We start from the raw sequence: 20,921 nt of genomic DNA, 5'->3' as shown, positions 1-20,921 counted from the left end.
ACATATATACCATGATAATTTCTTTTTGTGCAATTTTGGTGAAAATTTTTTTCTTTTTTTTTAACGTTTGCTTTATTTTCTGTGTATCTACAGTAATCCATCCCAAACTCTGTTAGTAGGTGTAAATATCCTCTTAGTATGTTCACACTGGTAATCTGTTTCCATTTTTGTTGGAAGAAAACCTTCCCTGAGAGCCCTCTGTCTTCCTGCTCCAATCTGATCTGGTTGCTCTCCAGGTCTGTTGCATAATTATTGTCCTGGGATCTCACCATCTTAAGGGAGTTCTGTTCTCTTGTATTGGATGCACTGAATCGTGGATCCCATGATCTTTTTTTGGATTACTCCCCGATTTGACAGATAATATAAAAGGGAACCGTCATCTCTTCTTTCTCATTGACTTTGTTGGTCTTTTTTCTTGGATCACTTTTTTTCCTCTGAGAGTTCTCTGGTGTTCTCCTGGGTGGGGGTGGGGAGTTATAAACTAGCCTGCTGGTGGCATATGGGAGAATCAGCTGGAGGATGGATCTCACCACTGAGTATATAGACTTTATTTAATCTATTTTCAGTATGATACTCCCATCCATAGGTGAGCCTGTTGTCCAAAAGTCCAGAGTTCTACTGTAGTGTCTCCAAACTAAACCTTGAGTTTTTGTGATGGTGAGAGGATAGTTATAGTATCCTGGTCCCTCAAGAGTCAGGGAGAAAATCTAGGAAACTAAACTGCTGGCAAAGGTTTTTGAACCCATTTCTTTGTTTTCTGTTCCATTTGTTCTGTTTTCTGTTTCTTTCTTCAGATGTACCTCAGTATTTGCAATTCTTGAGCTTTTCTGGGATTTTGCAAATCAGGGAGTTTGCCCCCTTTATTGTTGTTGTTGTTCAGTCACTGGGTCATGTCTGGCTCTTTGTGACCCCCTTGGACTGCAGCATGCCAGGACTCCCTGTCCTTCAGTGTCTCCTGAAGTTTACTCAAACTCATGTCCATTGATTCAGTGATGCCATCCAACCATCTCATGCTCTGTCGTTCTCCCCCTTCCCTCATTCTTTCCCAGCATCAGGGACTTTTCCAATGAGTCTGCTCTTAACATCAGGTGGCCACAGTATTGGAGCTTCAGCATCAATCCTTCCAATTAATATTTAGGGTTGATTTCCTACAGTTTGCCCCCTTGGCTTCCACCATGCTTATCCCTTCTTCCCTCCCTGCCCGCAGGCAAATTTCCACTTTCTCAGACCTGCTCAGAGGGTTAACACCCACCCATTAGCTTTCTGGGGCTTCCCCAGTGATGCAGTGGTAGAGAATCCACCTGCCATTTCCGGAGATGCAGGAGATGAAGGTTCAATCCCTGTGTCAGGAAGATTCCCTGGAGTAGGACATGGCAACACACTCCAGTATTCTTGCCTGGAAAATTCCATGGACAGAGGAGCCTGGTGGGCTACAGTCCACGGGGTCCCAAAGATAACTGAGCATGTGTGCGCGCACGTGTGTGTGTGTGTGTGTGCTTTCTAGTTTTCACAGTTTTGTTAATATTGTTTATGTTTGCATTCTGTGTTCTTATGGGTTCCCTCACCTTTGGAGGGGGAAAAACTTTTTACTCTAACTTTGGAAGGAACCCTCAGGCAAACTGATGTTTCAGTCAGTTTGATTGAGTTAAGAAGTCTTACTTAGTTCTTGAATTTTATCAAAATCTTATTCCATTGACTGGCCCTTTTCTTTGTTAGGTCTTGTATTTTTCAAGCACTGTCATTCTCCTCTTTCTTCAATATACCACCATCCCTTCATGTCTGATTTGAAGAACTTGAGCATGTGTATCCAGTTGCTTCTGTCAGATCGCGGTGCTCTGCATCTTATTTTCTGAATTCTCAGGAACCTTGATCTTTTGATTATCCTATGTCTTACTTGTATCCTCAAACTCCCTCTTTACTGGGTCTTTTCGCATCAGCACTCACACAGCTGTAGTATCTCAAAGAAACCAGATGGGTTTTTTGGAGGGGAAGGAGGGGGGAAATGCTACCTTTGTCTGATTTTATGATTGATTTTTTCCTTACCTTTGTGCTTACCTATTACTTTTTCCCAGTCCTATCTTCAAATGAAGAAATTAACCATCTTTTCAAAACCTAGCTTAAATTCTGTCTAAAGTGTTAACTGATTCTCTTCTGCTGAAATTCATTTCCGCCCCTGCCCCAACACCTAAAGCACTTTAATTGCATTTATCATGTTTTTACCTTTTTGAAAACTTGTTTTGTCTGCCCTAATAGACTATATAATATAGATATAGATTGTATATATATTATAATCTATATCTGTATTATGTATTCAGTTTATATAATCTGATACTCATAGTTGAAGGAATAAACCAAGATTATTAAATGATCAAGATGCCTGACACACACAGGTTCTTAAAAATGTTCTTGAACGCATAGCTGCTTGTAGCATCTCCAAAGGGGCAGTTGGATGACTCAGATTTGTCTTTATCTATGAATTTCATTTATTTTTGCTGTGTTTCTCTAACATATCCGTGGGTAACTGAAAATAAACAATATTACTCAGCCTCCTGTTTTCAGTCTTTCGAATCTTCTAAAAGAACAATCTTTATGAGATAAGTTTTTATTACCCCCATTTTATACTTTGAACGACTTGAGTACAGAAAAGGAGAACTTTTTGCCACAACTATCCTGTCTTGAAGTGATCACTAAGTGACATTTTAAGTAAAAAGTGTTTTAGTGTAGTAAGAAATCATGCTAGTGTAGTATTATAAGGTTTTAATTTTCAGTTTGAAATTGATAAAGAATTCCTTTGCGGTTCAGTGGTTAGGACTGTGTGCTTTCACTTCAGAGGGTCCCAGGGTTCAATCTCTGGTTGGGGAATTGAGATCCCATAAGCCACATGGTGACCCCCCTCCGCCCCCCACCAAAAAAAAAAAATCTACTTTAGTTAAAAACAGAAGATGTGGTAACTAAAATTATACCATATAAAGTAGCATCCAAAACTGTATAGTCCCTAAGAAAATAACAAGAAAAATTAAATTGGTAAGGAATAGAATCTACCTGGTTTGTTTCAAAACCGCTTTGAATAATAGATGTTTTGAAAGACTATTGTCTTTACTTCCCTCAACCCCATACTTTACTAAACTTAGAGCCATTTAGTATAGTTTTAATGGACCCTAGGGACAGTAGATTTGGTATAAAGGTGTAATTTCTTTATGGTTCTGCCCATGCCACACATTAATATCTTTTCTTTCTCTGAGATTTGTATAAAGTAGCCACTTTCAGAAGAATCTACTGTCATTACTTGTAACTTTTTTTCACCAAAATTCTTGGAAACAACTGAGAGCCATGTTTTTGTGTTTGTGATAGGCAGATATCACTGATTATCTTTAGAGTGTTTTTAAAGAAAGAAAATTATTGTGAGACATTTTAAAGGAAGCCTATTTAACAATGGACTATTTTGAATACTTACTTTCCTTTGTTTACCTCTAAGTAACCAAAATGAGTAGAAGGTGTAGTATTGGAAGGAAAGACCATCTCTTTATAGGGCTAATAAACTGTGCTACTCATTTGTTCTAAATTTTTAACTTAGATTAGAAGAAGGAAACTACCTTTATGGAGACAGTCTGTGGATTAGAGGTTATCTCAGAAGTTTCCTAGTTCACTCTCTAGACTGAAAAGGGGTTGATGAAAAGAATCCAAAGACATAAATCAACTGGAATCGAATCATGCTCTGATACACTAAGTTGGCATTGGTTTATCACATAGCCTTGAGAATTTTCTTCTAAATATATCTGGAAAGTCATGGGTCATGGAGTATCAGTTTCAAACTTCTTTCCTAGTAATTTTCCTCTTTGGAGTTTCTTGATTCTTTTTAGTTCTAAAACCTAGAATCTTTGATTTTTCCCCTAGCAATGCAGTCATTGATTTGATTCACCTGAAAATCTAGAAATCTTTTAATGCTTCTGCTCTCATCTTCCAGTCAAGTGACTATGAAACCTGTTTTCTAAAGGCAAACTTTCCAGAAAATAGAAAATGTTCCTGTATTACTTCTGTGGGGTCAGTTCAGTGAATATAGGAATACTGAATGCTTTGCATTGCTGGAAAATGGGAGTATATAAGTGGTAAAAACCAAAGACCTTTCTACTGAATATAATAGTGTACCAGTCTGGTTGCATTGTCTAATATGATTGCCATTACCCATATGGCTAATGTGGCTATTTAAATTTGAGCTAATTAAAGTTAAAATCAGTGCCTTATTTGCATTGCCACATTCCAAGTCTTGGACAGTGCAAATATAGTCATTTCACATCCTTGTTGTATTGGAGCTTATGAATGAAGATTTGTGATGGTATTTCTGTGGCCATTGTAGTCTATTATCTGGTGACATTCATCTGTATTTTGATTAGTTTATTTCTCATCTTCCCAGGCTTTGGACCAGTCCATGGTTTGAAACAGAATATAAAATTACCAGGGCACTACTACATTTTCTAAAAAATATTTATTTATTTGGCTGCACTGGGTCTTAGTTGCAGCACACAGGATCTAGGATCTTTGATCTTCGTTGCAGCATGTGGGATCTAGTTCCCTGACCAGGGATTGAACCCAGGCCCTCTGTATTGGGAGCACAGAGTCTTAGCCACTGGACCACCAGAGAAGTCCCACTGCTACATTTTCTAACTTAACATTTTAACTATTTTTAGGTATATAGTTCAGTGGTATTAGGTACATTCATGTTGTTGTGCAACCATCACCACAACATGATCAATATAGTTTTATTTCAGTTCATTTCAGTTGCTCAGTCATGTCTGACTCTGTGACCCCATGGACTGCAGCACACCAGGCTTCCCTGTCCATCGCCAACTCCTGCAGTTTACTTAAACTCATGTCCACTGAGTCGGTGATATCATCCAACTATCTCATTCTCTGTCTTTACTAAAATTTTAAATATAATCATATAAAAATAAACATTTCAAAACATGCAAAATATTAGAAAGTTAATCAGTGCTACAAACCTAGACAGCATATTAAAAAATGGAGACATCATTTTGCCAACAAGGGTCCATATAGTCAAAGCTATGATTTTTCCAGTGGTCATGTATGGATGTGAGAGTTGGATTATAAAGAAGGCTGAGCACTGAAAAATTGATGCTTTTGAATTATGGTGCTGGAGACTCTTGAGAGTCACTTGGACAACAAGGAGATCAAGCCAGTCAATCCTAAAGGAAATCAGTCCTGAATATTCTTTGGAAGGACTGATGCTGAAGCTCCAATACTTTGCCCACCTAATGTGAAGAGCCGACTCATTGGAAAAGACTCTGATGCTGGGAAAGATTGAAGGCAAAAGTAGAAGGGGGTGGCAGAGGATGAGATGTTTGGGTATCACCGACTTGATGGACATGAGTTTGAACAAACTGGGAGATAGTGAAGGACAGGGAAGCCTTGGGTTCTGTAGTCCATGGGATTGCAAAGAGTGGACATGACTTAGTGACTGAACAACAATCAGTGCTATCTCTAGAATTTTTCATCTTTCTAAACTAAAACTCTGTACCTGTTGAAGAATAATTCTCCATCCCCTCCTCTCTTCAACTCCTGGTAACCACCATTCTGCTTTTTTTCCTCTATAAATTTGACTACTCCAAGTACCTTATGAATAGAATAATACAGTACAGCCATCACCACCATCCATCTCCAGAACTTTTCTCGTATTATAAAACTGAAAAATTTGTACACATTAAATATGGTTAACTAACTCCCCATTTCTCCCCATAGTCCCTGGCAGCCACCATTCTGCTGTTTGTCTCCATGAACTTGACTACTCGAGGCACCTCATATAAGTAGAATCCTACAGTATTTGTCCTTTTGTGACTGGCATGTTTCACTTAATGCCTTCAGGGTTCATCCATGTTGTAGATGGATTTCATCCCTTTTTAAGGCTGAATAAGAATGTATGTATATACCATATATTGTTTATCCATTCATCTGTTGGTACACACTTGGGTAGCTTCCACGTTTTGGCTATTATGAATAATGCTGTTATGAGCACAGGTGTAGAGATATCTTTTGGAATCCCTTCTATTAATTCTTTTGAGTATATCACCAAAAGGGGAGTTGCTGGATCATATTGTAATTCTGTGTTTTTTGTTTTTTATTTGAGGAACCGACATGCTATTTTCTAGATTTTATAGAATTTTAGACTCTTCCCCCCTCCCCATTTCTTTGACTGCACTGTGTGGCATACAGGATCTTAGTTCTCCAACCAGATACCCATGCCTCCTACAGTGGAAGCTCGGAGTCTTAGCTGCTGGACCACTAGAGAAGTCTCATAAGCTCTGTTGAACTTAAAAACAGATGTAATTCTTAGAAAGTTGAGCTTGCTCGGACTGTCTGTCCTGTATTGCCCTACCGTGTACCCTGGTACTGAAATATTACCAGAGAGTGTTTTAAACCGGTGAAGTTCTAGAGAGAAGTTTATTTCTCTTTATTGGAAGTTCACAGTACTGCTAATGGGAATAATTTTGTTGTGTTTGGCGTGCAGAAACCCTTGAAAGTATCAATTTAATTTTTTCCTCTTTCTGGTTAGACTTCTCAAAATGAAAATATTATTAAATTTGTATTTTTTTTCTTTTGGTAAGAAATTTCTGTTAACAGAGTTTACATGTTTTTTACTTTTTTTTTCCCCCCAAGCCCAAAGCACTCTTCTTTTCAGTTTTTCTCTGTATTAATTGTTACTTGTATTTTCTGTCTCAGCCATTATTAATACCCTTTATACATATGACCCTAAAGCAGAAGAATATACTTAGAACTAGTCCTAAAAAGGTATATATTTTTACATAAGCATTCAGAGTTTTCTGACACTATAATGCATTTTTTATTAAACCTTAAGCTAGCATCTCATATTTCTACATGGTTAAAAAACTTGAATCTTCAGCAGGGTATTAGTGTAGCTTAGTTATGTCTAATAGTACTCTCATTCTTCAGGTTTATATGAGTTGTTATAAAAAAAACTTGTTCAGATAGGCAGGAATGGAGACCAGTGATTAAAGGAAATCCATTTCCCATATGTTCAGTTTTTAGGAACCCCTCGTATGGGCTACTGATTTGCTTGAAATGGTTTCAAGCTTGGCATTTTCTACTTTTAAAGCAGGGTGGCCCAGTGTAATTATTAAGGTCCACAGTGAATTGATTTTCAAGAAATGTACGCTCAGTCACTCCTAACCCAAGTTGATCTTACAGATCCAGACATATGTTTTTTCAGGGCCAGTCTTGAGGGTTAATAGTCACATGTATAGGTGACTTAGGGTTTTTAATTTGGATAGGAATTCTTTATAGTTGTTGGGAAAAAATATTGGCAAAATTTCTCAGTATCATAATATATGTGACCAACTGCTACAGATTTGAGCCAAAGTTTATTTGACAAAGTTTATTTTATAACTCAGGACTGTTTGAAATGCTTGTCCCAGAAACACTTGAACTTAATCAGAAACTGAGGAGACCACAATGTGCAGTGGGTGTAGTCATTTGGTCTTCCTGATTCCTCTCAATGAGATCAAGATAGAGTGAAAATATGGGCACCACAGTCTTCCAAAATTGTCTTGAACAGTGTTTGAGTGTTTCTTTTGGAATTTGAGTAGCTTTTGATGTTTTAAATAATTATTTTTAGCCAGGAATCTCTTCCCTCCCATAAGGGAAATAATGTCTCTCTTTTAATTATCTGTTCGGTTATTATGGGGATGGCTGTGGAAATGTAAATTGACTGAACTTATCTCTATAAATGAGCTTTTTTGCTTCTAGAAAAGTAGTTGTTTATGCAAACATGGGTATTTTATGGTTCTGGGAGCTCACTAAGGGCTTTATGATTATTTTTCACTTAGGCTCTGTGTTTGGAGTTGGGAATTGTTTACTCATTACTGCTGTGGTGAAGGTATTAGCTAAGTTTCATTTCATCATAGTTTCTGTATTTCAGGCCATCTTGCAAAACAAATTATTTTGAAAGATAACAGTTTTAGGTAGTGATGGTTATCTTTTGAGAGCTATAAAATATAAGCTTATAGCTTATATTTTTTAAATATCCATTCATATCATTTTCTCTCCTCACTGTCTAAGAAAACCATTAGAAAGTAACTTGTGACAGACCTAGCAGTTTGTCTTAAATTTGTAAAAGTTTCATAATGGATTAGATACAAAACCTTAAGATAGTTGACTGACTTAAAAAATACTTTCTCTTTTTCAGATTAATAAAACTAGTTTGTTCCTTACCTGTCTCATGAAAATGATTTTTTCTTGATTTGGGAAATTTTGATTTTCTAGCTCTATACTATATTGTTACAGGTCATATGTCTAAAATGTTACATTGTCTGTTGACAGTGTTTTTTAAGGGTTCTTTTTACTGTACTCTTACCTAGTCTTCCTCTCCTTCCAGTATACTATAAACATTTAATAAATGTATTATTCGTTAATTGAAATGCTTTTAGAAAGTACAACAACCTGACACATTTATGCTTACTTTTCAAATCCCATTGAAATATTTGGGGTTTTCCCCATTGAAATATCTTTATTTCCAGAATGTAATTTTCTCTTTGCTTGAACTTTTCTGTTTTCAGGGAAGTATTCTGAGTAAGTCTACTTAATTTGAGGAGTTTTTGTATAGGATTAACTACCAGCTCTAATCTGCTTCTGATTTTTGGCAGCTAATGAATCCTTAGGCCCCTATCTGGGTGTGGACTTGCATTGTTAAGGGTCTGCTCATTGATTTCTGTCGATTCAGCAGTTTCTGTTGATAACAGCAGAACTGTTATTGTAGAAATGAGTTGGAGCAGTCGTGACTATTAAAGAAAAAAAGAGCAAGTACTTTTAGGATCTGCTGAGTAGTATAATGAAAGACTTGGAGCATGTTAGTCAAAGGATTGCTGGGCCATCGCCTGTTTCATATTCATCACATAGTCATGGAAATGTCTTTTGAAAAGACTCATATAAAGGGCTGTTCTGCTACTGCTTTGTGAAATGGAAGATTGGAATTAGTTGCTTAAATGGAAAATGTTCTCTTGTTGCAGCCTCTTTGAAATGTGCTGCTAGTGGGAGCTGCAGCTTCCTCCTGCTGATCTGAGCCCCAGGCTTCGGTTGAGATGGTCCTTTCAGAAATGTGGAGCTTAGTTCAAGCCTGGATTTCAGTGGGTAGCACCTGGCATCTGTGGCTAGAAAGTCCTATGAAGTGTAAGTGCTTTATTCTCTCCTTGTAAAGAATCCCTTTTCCTTTCTTCTTTCTGCAGCTTAGCAGAGGGGAAAAGCAGTGAGCAGTGTACTATAGGGTCTACTGTGTCAGGATTTGGTTGCATTTTCTTAATGATTCAGTGATTAAAACAAGATTGCTTGTTGTTTGGATGCCAACAATTTTTAAACTCTCCTGGAATTCAAAATAAAGGGACAAATTATGACCTCTTAATATATAGTACTGGCAGTATCATCCTGGGTAATTTTTCACTGACAGTTTACTTAGAAGATTGTGATATTCAAGTTTCCCAGGGTTCTTTAGAGGTCACTCTTGTCTTTTATTCTTGTTCCAAAGAACAAATATTTGAAAAGAGAGGCACCATTGACCAGTGGATGGGGCAGCATCAAGATAAACAAGGATGCTTGAAATGAGAAGACAGCTCTTTTTTTACTTTGGTTCCACTTGACACATTTACACATGGAGCAGTATGGGAATTTTCTAGGAATTGTCCTAGGAAATACATATAGCTGCCATCTGAGTTTAGTTAAAAAACGAAAAACTATGATAACATAATGAGCATTAGAAGATGCAGATTTTATATTTGGTTTAGTTGCCTCAGATTACCTGCTTCTCTCTCTCTCTTTTTTTTTTTTTCTGTTTCAGAAATACTGGTAATATTTCAAAGTAAGGTCATTCTAGAAAAGATTCCCATTTAGGGAAGACTTTTAAAGTTTTCCTCCCCTGAGATTTTTCTGAGATTCTTAAATCTTCAGATTTTGGTTAGGAACATATTGAGCTTCATTTCATTGCTAAAGCAAAATATATATTGGAAACAAAACCAAGGCTCCATACAAGAAAGGCAAGCAGAGTTCGGCAAATGAGGACTCTGAATGAAAAACATCTCATCCTTTCAGGGCCCTTGTTTTCTTTATCTGTAAAGAACTGGTTTGCTTGTTTTCTCTTGCTCTTTCACTTTCTAAACATTGTGGATTCTGCTCTTAACAATTTACTCCCAATCCAGTAAGTATCCCAGCTGCCTAGCAAAAGAGTAGGCTTTGTGTTGGGGAAGTCAAAGAGGTGTTGTAGGTTTATGAGATGATAGCATCTTGTCATTTTGCTTCATATTTAGTAATTTAATATGTGCGTGTGTGCTTTGCGTCCAATAATTTACGACCCTGTGGTCTATAGCCCGCCAGGCTCTTCTGACCATGGGATTTTTCAGGCAAGAATACTGAAGTGGGTATACAGGCAAGAATACTCTAGGGGATCTTCCTGACCCAGGGATTGAAACTTGCATCTTCTGCATTGGCAGGGATTCTTTACCCCTGAGCCACGTGGGAAGCCCCTGATTTAATATAGATTTCTTTATATTGCTCTATGGCTAGGGAAGTTTTGAAAAACGCAGAAATAATTAAGGTTGTTCTTCGCAAAGAGTCGGACACGACTGAGCAACTTCTCTTTCACTTTTTCCTTTTGAAGAGCTTATAATCTATTAGAAAAGATGAACAAAGGCCCAAATAATTACAATATAAAGTACTACAATTGAACTGTTGCAGTCAAGGGTACCTCAGTAGTAAGGAAAAAGGATTTCTCCTCCAGTATTTTTCTTTATCTCTGGCTTTCATGAGTTTGAATATGATGTGTTTAGCATTTGTTTGGGAGAGTTGGGGACAGGGTCATCATTCCCTGTTGCCCTCATCTGGGGTCCATGGTCTTCAGCACCTCCAGTGTCCAGTGTTCTCCTTGGTGGGGCTTTCTCAGTGATTGTCATCCCCTGTGGCATTCACGCTCTATCTTGCATCTGGTGGGTCTTGTGCAGGATAAATTTTTTTACCCTTACTTTAGTGGTAGGAGACCTCTGTGGTGGTATTCTTATTACAGTATGATGGGCTTAGACCTTGTGCCCTGCCCTGTAGGGTGGAGGGTTTCTTCTGTTACCCTTAGTATAATAGCAGTGGGCCTTACTTAATGTGTGCCTTGCGGGGGTGGGGTGTGTGACATGGTTTGCTGCCCCTCCCACACCAAATAAGACTTTTATTCATTAGAGGAGAAGGGTCTAGTCAGAGCTTTTTGTATCCTTTCTGCAGTTGTGGCTACTCCTGTCCTCTAGGATTGTGCCACCAAAGAGGTTTTCTCTGGTTTCCTGCTCTATCCCGGTTCTTTCTCCTGAATATTTGGTGGAGTTGCGTGGATAAGAGCCTGTCAGAGCAGAGCAGAGCAGATCAGATCAGATCAGTCGCTTAGTCGTGTCCGACTCTTTGCGACCCCATGAATCGCAGCACGCCAGGCCTCCCTGTCCATCACCAACTCCCGGAGTTCACTCAGACTCATGTCCATCGAGTCAGTGATGCCATCCAGCCATCTCATCCTCTGTCGTCCCCTTCTCCTCTTGCCCCCAATCTCTCCCAGCATCAGAGTCTTTTCCAATGAGTCAACTCTTCGCATGAGGTGGCCAAAGTACTGGAGTTTCAGCTTTAGCATCATTCCTTCCAAAGAAATCCCAGGGCTGATCTCCTTCAGAATGGACTGGTTGGATCTCCTTGCAGTCCAGGGGACTCTCAAGAGTCTTCTCCAACACCACAGTTCAAAAGCATCAATTCTTCGGCGCTCAGCCTTCTTCACAGTCCAACTCTCACATCCATACATGACCACAGGAAAAACCATAGCCTTGCCTAGACGAACCTTTGTTGGCAAAGTAATGTGTCTGCTTTTGAATATGCTATCTAGGTTGGTCATAACTTTCCTTCCAAGGAGTAAGAGCCTGTGGGTGGTGTGAATTCCCCCTGAGTCTCAGGGATTTTATAGTTCATACTAGCCCACCCTCAGTCTTTATCAGTTGTTAATAATTTTAATTGAACTTTGATTACCTGGTTGTCTGGTGTTCCACATCTCTTCTTTGTTCTGCCACAGTTGAACCAACACTTGTCTTCTGTCTCCTTGGAGAGGTGTCTTTAATTTTTAGTTTACTTGCTTGTCCTGGGAACTGAGCTTCCTGATCATTTAAGAAAAGTTACTATGGTGTTTGATTTTATTTATTGTTACCTGGAAAGCAGTGTTCTTTTCAACTTTCTACATCTTAGGTGGATGTGGAATTCCACTCAGGCATGTAGATTCATTTATTTTAAACCCCACGAGATATTGTTGCTTTATATAATCAGTGTTCATAGATATTTACTCACATACTTAGCCTTTCCATTATTATTCTTCATTCCTTCTTAATTTCCATGTTTCCATCCAGAATTATTTTCTTTCTGCTTGAAGAACACCCTTTAGTTTTAGTATTTTCTTCTTTGTTCTATTAGTAATGAACTCTTTCCTATTCTTCTTCCTTTTTTTTTTCTTTTGGTCTCAAAGTGTCTAAATTTTGTTGCATTTTGGAGGGATTTTTTTGCTGTAAGTAACCAACTGACAATTATTTTCTTGATACTTGATTCCCATTTTTTATGTTGGCAAGTCAGCTATTGGTCTAATTAACTGTTTCTTTAAAGGTAATACATATCTTTTTCTCTGGCCTCTAAGATTTTCCTTTTTGTCTTCAGCAGTTTTTTAGCAGTGTTATTTGATGTGCTTAGGTCTGGTTTTTCTGTCCTTAGGGTTTACAGAGCTTCTTAAACTGTGGCTTGGCGTCTTTTATCAGTTTGGAAATTCCTCAGCCATTATCTTTAAATATCGGCACCCCCCCCCCCCTTTTTTTTTTCCATTTTTCTCCTGAGGTTTCAGTTGTATGTTTGTTAGATTTTTTCACTTATATCCCATATGTCACTTACATTCTTCCCCTTCTTTACTTTCTATCCTTTTTTGAATTTGTACTTCAGGTCTTATTTTTCTATTGACCTATTTTCTAGCATAGTATTCATGTTATGCTAGCATGAATTTCATATTTCATAGCATAGATTCATGGGGTCGCAAAGAGTCGGACACGACTGAGCGACTGAACTGAACTGAACTAGCATAGTAATCTTTTTTTCTGTTGTCCAATTTGCTGTTTAACCCTTTCATTTGGGTACTAATTTCAGTTAACATTTTTCAATTCTACTATTTCCCTTTCTTTTTTTTTTTTATAGATTCCATTTCTTAATGGAAATTCCAAATGTCTAATTTCTTGAATATGTTAACCAGCTACTTAATTTTTCCTGTTTATTTTGAAAATTCATAACTTGAAAGAATTGTATTGTGAACACTGATTCATAATAAGCTCTCTCCTCAAACTGCCTGTTCCCATTTGCTTTTTCTCTGTTTCTTTTTCTCCCTTTTGGAATCTTTCAGAAGTAAATTGCAGATTTTATAATGCTGTATCCCTAAATACTTTTGCATATTGTTTGTAAGAACAAAGACATTCTACTAAACTAAAATCATTGTCACATTAAAGAAATTGAACATTGATCTACAATTATGTTATCAAATACATAACCATATTCAATTTTCCCAATTGTTTGACAGATTCCTTGCTTTTTAAACATTTTATTTTCCCTAATACAGGATCCACTCAAGGATAATGCATTGTTTTTAGTTGTTACATCACTTTAATTTCCTGTTGTTTTTTTTTTTAAATGATAGTGATATTAAAAAACAAATTCAGGCCCATTTTATCTTTGTTCTTAATATGATCCACTCACTATTTTGTCTCATTGTTTTCTCGTGATAGTGTTTAGCTTAAGCCGTTTTTGGAAGAATTCTGTATGAATGAAAAATTGTTGTTTTCAGCAGTGAAAGTGAATCACATTGACTCACTTAAAATCTGTTTGTCCCATTAGTGGTGATACTAAATTTTATCATTTTGATCGAGACATCACAGTTATTTTAGTTCTCATTTGATAATTCCATTATCTAGATAAGTTATTTTCTATTGTCTGTTTCTACCCCCAACCCCCTCTTTTGCTTTTATTTGATAAATACTGGATATATTGTTCATGAAAAGTTGAGATAATCAGTGATGTTTTTCTCCTGAGGTAATTTCTTTTGTTTCTGACAGGATTTTATCATAGGACCAGATTCCTTTAGTCTAAAAAGCCCTTAGATTTTGATAGGGATTGCACTGAATCTTCCCTGTAGCTCAGATGGTAAAGAATCTCCTGCCTACAGTGCAGGAGACCTGGGTTCGATCCCTGGGTCAGGAAGATCCTCTGGAGAAGGGAATGGCAATCCAGCCCAGTATTCCCGCATGGACAGAGGAGCCTTGGCGGGCTCAAGTTAGTGGGGTTGCAGAGAGGCAGACACGACTGAGCGACTAGCACTGCTACTGCTGCATTGAATCTGTAGGGAACTTGGGCCAGTTTCAACAACTGTGGAAGTCTGAGCTTTAAACTTAGAATGTCTTCATTTATTAGTGTTTTCTTTAATTTCTTTCACAAGTATTTTGTAGTTTTCAGTGTAACAACTTGCTTTATTTCTGAATATTTTGTCCTTTTTGGAAGCTCTTGTATATGTGGTTGTTTTCTTAATTTCCTCTGCAGCTTATTTATTGTCAGTATTAAAAACAACTGATTTGGGGGTATTGACTTTGTATTTTGCAACTTTGCTGAATTTCTTTATTATTTTTAATAGGTTTGTGGGGAATCTTGAGTATTATCTACATAAAAGATCATGTCATATGTTAGCAATGATCATTTTACCTCTTGTTGTCCAATTGGAATGCCTTTTGTTTCTTTTTCTTGCCTAATAGCTCCGACTAAGAACTTCCAGTACTATGCTGAATAGAAGTGGGCATCTTCTTTTTGTCCCTGAGTTTTTTAAAGTTTTTTTAAGAGTTTTGAAAAGTTTTCAGTCTTTGAACATCGAAATGATGTTCATTGTGGGTTTTTCATATGTAGTCTTTATGTTGTGACAGTTTCCTTCTTTAGTATACTGTAGATTTCGGTTTTCTACTATTTAAGTTTTTTCTTTTTTTCCATCAGTATTCTTAAGGGGTATTGTTGATTTGTAAGGTTTTTTTTTTTTTTTTTTTCTCCTTGTAGTATCTTTGTCTGCCTTTGGTATCAGGGTAATGGTGGCCTCATAGAATTGGGAAATGTTTCCTCGCTTTTTCAGTTTTTGGAGTGAATTTGAGAAGGATTGGTGTTATTTCTTTAAATATTTGATAGAATTCACCAATAAAGTCATCTGGGCTTTTCTTTGTTGGAAAGTTTAGATTACTGATTCAGTCTGTTCACTAATTATAGTAATATAGTCTATACAGATTTTCTGTTTCTTCTTGATTCATTTTTGGTACATTGTATATTTCTAGGACTTTGTCCATTTCATCTGGATTATCCAGCTTGTTAGTGTACAGTTCATAGTATTTCTTATCATCTTTTTTATTCCTGTAAAATTAGTAGTAATGTCTTTACCTTCATTTCATTTCTTTTTTCTTAGTTAAAATCTAGCTAAAGGTCTTCCCAGGTGGCTCAGACAGTAAAAAATTCACCTGTAATGCAGAAGACCGGGGTTCAATCCCTTGGTCAGAATGATCCCCTGGAGAAGGGAATGGCTACCCACTCCAATATTCTTGCCTGGAGCCTGGCAGGCTACCGTCCATGGGCTCGCAAAGAGTTGGACATGACTGAGTGACTAACACTTTGAAAGGTTTGTCAATTTTGTTAATCTTTTTCAAGAATCAAATCATGGTTTTTCTATGTTCTATTTGTCTTTGTTCTAATCTTTATTATTTCCTTTCCTATTCTAGCTTTGGGCTTAGTTTTTTCTTTTTCCTTTTTTTCTAGTTCCTTAAGATATAAAATTAGGTTGTTGATTTGAGATATATTATTTTCATTTAAGTATATATGTATAGCTATGAATTTCCCTTTTAGCATGTTTTCACTCCATCTTGGATGTAAGTTTTGGTATGTTGTATTTCCATTTTCATTTGTCAAGATGTCTTAATTTCCCTTCTTTGACCCATTGGTAGTTCAATAATTGATATTTAGTTTTTTCATATTTGTGAATTTTCCAGTTTTCCTTTTGTTAATTTCCAGTTTCATTTCATCTTGCTTTATTTATTTATTTGCTTGTGTGGCATCTTAGTTGCCACACGTGGGATCTTTGTTGCATCGTACACATCTTTCATTGTGGCGTGAAGGCTCAGTAGTTGCAGCTTGCTGGCTCTAGAGCACAGACTCAGTAGTTGTGGTGCACAGGCTTAGTTGCCTGGCAGCATGTGGAACCCCAGACCAGGGACCAAACCTATATCCCCTGCATTGGCAGATGAATTCTTAAACACTGGACCATCAAGGAAGTTCCCTTTTTACATTTATTAAGACTAGTTTTGTGGCCTAACATTTGGTTTATCCTGGAGAAATTTTAGCCTTTTTGAGGTACATTTCCTGTTTCCTGTACTGGCCCAAACTGGAAATCTGGACTATTGACCAGTCCTCTTCCTTGGTGAGCTCTGAATTCCACTTTTTATCTCCCTATTCTTGTGAGATTCCCCAAAACTCTTCAGCTTCTTAAGCCTCTTGTCTTCCATTTCAAATACATATATAAATGCCTTGAGGGGAGAGGTAGAGCCAAATATTAGGCTGAACTCTCCTCTTTCTTGTTTCTGGAATCAGTAGCTCATGTTCTAGATGTTTTGGTAGTTCTGATGTCTTCAAACTAGTTCTTTTGATATTTAATTAATTTTTTTCTATTTGTTTTTGGCTGGAAAATTGGTGTAAAGCTGGCTAGTATGGTAAAACCAGTGTTGAGCTACTTGATTAGTGCTATGAACGTTACAGCTTCAGATTGTTTAGGGAGCATGTAGTGCATGAAACTAACTCCTATATATTAAAAAGCTTCACTATGCTTTCCAAAAAAAAAAAATGTAATTTAAATTTTTACAAAAAGGATTTTATGATAACATTTGCATCTTCATTTTTTAAATGTATACCTTGGGAATACCTTATATTAGGGCTGCAAATTCATATTTATTCTTAAAGACAGTTCCAAAGGACATGTTAAATAATATTAAAACATCATCAACTGTGCTTGAAAAATAAGTCTTTGCATCCGTAAACCCAAGTTAACAGTTCTGCAGAGGGACATAGCTGTTCTGTTTTATTTTGTCTTTTGGTTCTGCCCTTCATTTTTGAGATCTCTATTTTTAAGGATATAAGGGTATTTGTCAGAAATACAGATAAGATTTATAGAGAAATAGAGATAAATATTAATCAGAAAGATACGATTGATGTTTTTTGCTAGTTTCTGCCATTCAGATTAAAGCACAACATGACACTGCACTATCAATGCACTTTTCCACAAGGGTTCTAACCTGGTGGGTTGACAGATTTCACTAGAGAGAAGGACTTCATACTAGTTTAATCTAATAAGCAGTACTGAGTTTTGTTCTGTTTCTTAAACACAGATATAGAAAAACCACACAAAGCAAATGTATAACTTGTTGAATTAAGGTAGATGTTTTGAGTGACTTAATCTTTTTCTCTTCCTGTTCTGTACAGGACTCTGGGTCATTTGACCTCTTGAGTTTCCCTACAGTCTTGATTTTGTTTATTACGTAGTTAGGATGCAGTTCTACTTTCCTGTGTATTTCCTGCAGATTGCCACGTGGATCCTGAGGCTTAATGAGGTGCAGGTTTGTTCCTTTGTCCTTGTGGTGATCTGCTCTTTCAACAGGAAGCACATAATGTCTGATTGTCTATCTTCATGATCTACTACTGTGAAACAAATTATCCTGAACTCCCAAGACTTTGTGACTTAAACCAGAAACCATTTCATTGTATCTCATACCTTTGTAGGTCATGAACGTGAGGAAATTCAAGCAGGGCTCTGTGAATGATTCTTCTCCATGAGGCTTCATTTGGTGGATGGACTCTTCTGCACTCTGAGATGACTTCAGTTACATGCTTGACACTCTGGTGGCAATGGCTGGAAGACTTGACTTAGTTGGGCTTCATTTGCTTTCCATGTAGTCTTAGGCCTCTTTCCATTGTCGCTCTAGCAGAGTAGTAGTCTGAGTTTTCTTAATAGTAAATGTTAAAGAATTTAAGGGCTTCCCTTGTGGCTCAGGTGGTAAAGAATCTGAGTGCAATGCAGACCTGGATTCAATCCCTGGGTTGGTGAAGATCCCCTGGAGAAGGGAAAGGCTACCCACCCCAGTATTCTGGCCTGGAGAATTCCATGGACCATATAGTCCATGGGGTTGCAAAGAGTCAGATACGACTGGGTGACTTTCACTTCAAAGAATTTAAAACCACCACAGTAACCAATGAATATTTTGGGGAGATAGTTTGTTGTATTTTATCACTTATCCATGAATCTTGCTTGTAGCAATTATTTCTGAGGTGTTCTAACAGTGGTGATTTTCTATTCCCCTCCTTTCCTTTTATTAACTAGCATTCTAATGTTAAAAAAAAAAGATGTCTAATATCCTGCAAATAACCTCTCCTCGTTTATTTAGTTGTTACTCACATCAGTATGTACTCATGGATTTTGTTTTATTTTTGAATTATCCAATAGTATCATAATTTGTTACTCCCAGGTTTTGTAGTTTAGGCCATTGAGAGCTTTTTCGGTTGGCACCTATGTCCTTTAGTTTTTAAAATATTTTTCTGGCCTACTTTCCTTGTAGTGATGCTGTTCTGCTCATTGTCGTCCCCGCCCCACCCTCACCCCCCATTGCTATATATATGGCATTTGAACTCAGCGGTTTCTTTTTTGTGAAATTAGTTTTTTTTTTTTTTTTTTTTTTTTACCTTTTAGAAGGAGGCATAGCTAAGGGAGTAGTATTTCCAACTTCATAGAGCTTCCTTTTCTGTTGTTTTCAGATAGTATTTACAGATATGTTGGTTTGATTTCTAAGATTTCCTGGCTTTGTTCCCTTCTTTTTTCCCTTTTGTCTCTGTTGTACTTGTTCTGTATGATATTCTTTTCACAGCAGTTTCTCCTCATTTGGGGCCTTGCCCTGACTTCAGTTTCAAGAATTGATAGAGGCTAGATGGTTCCATCTAGCCTCTTACGTAGGCCTGTTTTACTCACTTGCTTTTGGATTGGGCAAAACCTTTCTGTTTTCAGCTGCAGTCTTCAGATGGTTTCTCTGTTTTCTAGTGACTGCCTGTTGACACTTTTGATGTTCTCTCCTCTTAGATCCATTAGATACCTTGTTGTTTCTCTCTGCTTCTGTTTTTACTAAGGTTGAAACAGGTCTTACAGATGTCACTGGCATGTCCCCATCCACTTATGTTTTGGGGTTCTTGGAGATAACTAGATAATACCTAGTTTTGTTGTAAATGTCTATAGTGTTTTGGTTTTGGTCTTTAATTGCTCTTGTTTTCATTAGGGCACTTATGGTTATTCTAAGGCTTGCTATTGGCTATTTTTTAAAATATCAATTTGAGCAAGATATATTTTGATGGCATATTAAATCATAGATACGCTTAGGTTATTGGTTTGATAATGAATGGCTAAAAACTATGTGGCTTAGAAGATTTTTTATGACATGGTAGGGATAAAAAGTACAAAAAATTAATAAATACATTGTATCAAGAAGGAAGTTAATGTTTCAGCTTGGTTTTTATCAACTTATTACTTGATTAAAGCTAAGTTTTATGTCATTAAACATTGTGAGTTTTAGAGTCTCTTTTCAGTTTACCTTGGGAACTTATATAGGCCATTTCTTTGACTTTCCAATTATCTTTGGAAAGATCTTGAAGAATCATTGTGTATTACTTGTGAAGTGCTGTCTTCGTAAGAAATTAAGTAGATAAATCTATGTGATCTCTCTCTGTAGTTGGCTCTGTTATTGAATTGAGATTGAAAAAATTTTTCAGTCTGTTATTACCAGCCCATTTTAGCCTGCTCCCATGAAGAGGCCGGAGAAGGCAATGGCACCCCACTCCCCTACTCTTGCCTGGAAAATCCCATGGGCGGAGGAGCCTGGTAGGCTGCAGTCCATGAGGTCACTAAGAGTCATACACGACTGAGCGACTTCACTTTCACTTTCACGCATTGGAGAAGGAAATGGCAACCCACTCCAGTGTTCTTGCCTGGAGAATCCCAGGGACGGTGGAGCCTGATGGGCTGCCATCTATGGGGTCGCACGGAGTCGGACACGACTGAAGTGATTTAGCAGCATGAAGAGGCAGTTTGGTGTAGTTTATCAGTTGTTAATTAGTTGCCTACTTTATACTGAATGAGTTTGTTCCCAGAGTATCTTTCAAAATAAAACTTTTTTAAGTCTTACAAGTTTTTATAACTTGTAAAAAAGAGACCAAATTTACAGAGACCAAATTCTGTGCTTTCATTCATTCTATTTATTATTTCCATAGATGCTCCTGTGAAAATGATTTTAGGAACATATATAGCACTTTGGCAGATATAAAAACATAAGAAAAGTAAGTATGTGAGATAGTTTTTTTGCTGTTTTAGTCAGCAACTAAATATTGAAATGTGAGAGAGTGAGGTCGCTCAGTCGTGTCCGACTCTTTGCAACCCCATGGACTGTAGCCTACAAGGCTCCTCTGTCCATGGAATTTTCCAGGCAAGAGTACTGGAGTGGGTTGCCATTTCCCTATTTAAATATGAAATACCAATGTATTCTCCTATTTATGGATATATTAAGATAGCGTCCAAATACAATTCTCAGAGTGAACAAAAGCTTACTTTAAATGGATAAGAGAAGAAATATCCAACTTATGGATTAGCATTGGGAGCTATACAAAGACATTTTAGTTTTATCAGAAACTTTGAGACATTTTTCTTTATACTCTCCCCCTCTACACAATTAATAATTCTAATCAGCAAGGCTTAGATCTCTTTC

The 20,921-nt window shown here is 37.1% G+C and overlaps 1 protein-coding gene across 2 annotated transcripts in view; it reads left to right on the top strand.

The window, feature by feature from the left end:
• TNPO3 (transportin 3) overlaps window positions 1-20,921 on the top strand; it is an 80,057-nt gene that overhangs the window by 5,544 nt on the left and 53,592 nt on the right. Inside the window, exon 2 of one of the 2 annotated variants that reach the window (XM_045166454.1) lies at window positions 9,036-9,195. The exons of the other annotated variant lie outside the window; for it this stretch is intronic. The gene's annotated coding sequence lies outside the window, so the exon portion shown is untranslated. The remainder of the gene's footprint in view (window positions 1-9,035; window positions 9,196-20,921) is intronic. 2 annotated transcript variants of the gene reach the window in all.

The sequence above is a fragment of the Bubalus bubalis genome, chromosome 8 (assembly GCF_019923935.1).
Source record: "Bubalus bubalis isolate 160015118507 breed Murrah chromosome 8, NDDB_SH_1, whole genome shotgun sequence".
NCBI lineage: Eukaryota > Metazoa > Chordata > Mammalia > Artiodactyla > Bovidae > Bubalus > Bubalus bubalis.
This window is presented reverse-complemented; position numbering and strand designations above follow the sequence as displayed.